Source organism: Mizuhopecten yessoensis, unplaced genomic scaffold (genome assembly GCF_002113885.1).
Source record: "Mizuhopecten yessoensis strain PY_sf001 unplaced genomic scaffold, ASM211388v2 scaffold10985, whole genome shotgun sequence".
NCBI lineage: Eukaryota > Metazoa > Mollusca > Bivalvia > Pectinida > Pectinidae > Mizuhopecten > Mizuhopecten yessoensis.
The window spans coordinates 1,863,256-1,865,344 of NW_018408820.1; positions in this window are offsets into that span (position 1 = coordinate 1,863,256).

Here is a 2,089-nt window from a genome sequence, read left to right on the forward strand (position 1 = left end):
CTCTCTCTCTCTCTCTCTCTCTCTCTCTCTCTCTCTCTCTCTCTCAGTAACACTAAATTTAATTGAAAATATTATTTATTTAAAAATTGCCATCTTGTATATATATATATTTCATTATGTTATATGGGGAAAGGGCTTTACATAAGTTGGACAACTTGTGCCCAATCCCTTTTGCATATTAGATGCAAATAAAAATATGTTTAAATCAAATCGTGTTATCGGTTTCCGCGCATTGAAGAAACAGTCGCGATTTCGTATTCATATCGATAGAAAATTGTTGAACTTATGGATGACTGTCAAAGACATGTACACAATCTACTAATGGAAACAAAAAATATCAACATATAACTGTATTTTCAACAAATTTCTCCCATCGGAAGTAGCCGTCATATGTTTCCGTGTGTCTATTTTGATTTAGTGTTCAAAGAAAGAAAGAAAAATTATCCACAGTTTACAGACGATGGCCAAACATCTAAAATATCCTTGTATAGTGTCCAGCAGGTCACGTAGTAATGAGATATAGCTTGATAAAACGGCTGCGCGGAAATATATAACGCGCGGAAACCTATGACTAGATAAATATTATCAGTTTTTGATTTCTGGCGTTCAAGAAATGTGTATATTGTTATAACTATTTGATGACACCACTTCTTCAAACATCCTCATTTAATTGTGTTTAATCATAATCACACGGAGGTCGTTGATAAGTGATATTGACTCGTTGTTTCTATTTTTAGATACAATGCTCTCTGAAAAATACAGAATTTTGACAATTTACTTATCATCCGCCTTGTTTAAATATATATAAAAAAAGATAAGTTCATCTCGTCTCGGTCAATATCCATTTCTCATATTAATTTTATAGTCGGATATTAACTTTATCGAAAGTCCTTCAAAGCTAATAATTTCCCAAAAGAATCGATTAAGGTTGGAGTATTTCTAATATATTTGCACAGGTTGTTCCAAGAATTGTGTGTTGTTATTTGCAGTTTTTAATAATTTTGTCTTATAGTTGATTTGAGTTATGAAAGTTGGGCGTCTGATCGTCTTTCTTCAAGTTCAGGTAATAACGATTCACGTAAATTGATGTTGTGCCAGGAACGATAGCTATCCGTTTCTTTCCGAAGTTTGATTTATCAACTGTTCACATTGACAGTCTGGAAGCCATGAATTCCTGCTGCGTCAGACGGGTTTTTTTCTACACTTTTACAATCAATTACACCACAATTTCACATCCGTATATTTTGGTTATTTCGTGTGGTCGGACTGGTCTAGCCAGTGTCATATCGGTCATAACAGGGTGGGGAGGCAGGACTGTTATTACAATGAACATAAAAGACAAAGGGAAATAGGAACAAGTGTCACAGACACTTATGTAAACCTATTCTGTCTTTGCGTATTGCAGAGTTATCTTCTCTTGTGAGCAGGTATTGATTGTTACGCCATTAGTTTGTGTGAGAAAATTACGTCGTTTTCTCAAAAATTGATGACGTTACTCTCACAAACAAATGACGTAACAATCAATACATACTCACAAGAGAAGATAACTCTGCAATACGAAAAGACGGAATAATATATACCAATAATTAATGGAAATAACAATAGTTTAAACTTCCTTAGAGTAAGGTGGTTGGGGTAAGATATATATTGTACAAGTTTACATGTCATATTATTCAGTTATAGAAAATCTGCCAGTTTTAAGAATATAATTATGTACAGCTAGAAATATTAACTTATTTTCAGCCAATGAAAACGAATCATCTCCAAATAATAATAAATCCAAAGTAATATTATGGGCAAACATTGTAGGTAGCGTCCATTCCAATAAAAAAAATGTGTATTGTCTTCGACTTCACCATACACGCATACTGGAGATGGAGCAATATTTTTAGCAAATAAATGACCATTTAAGGAGCTACAGTCCGTTCGTATTCGTGTGTGATATAGGTACCAACGTTGTAATAGGTAGGCGTTTTCTTAGTATGTTGCTTGTCAGTATAGTATTTTAAAGCAGAAGTAGACGGATTTGATCGTACATTTTGTGGAAGACTATTCCACCTTCCGATACAGTACTTGGGATAAGGCTATA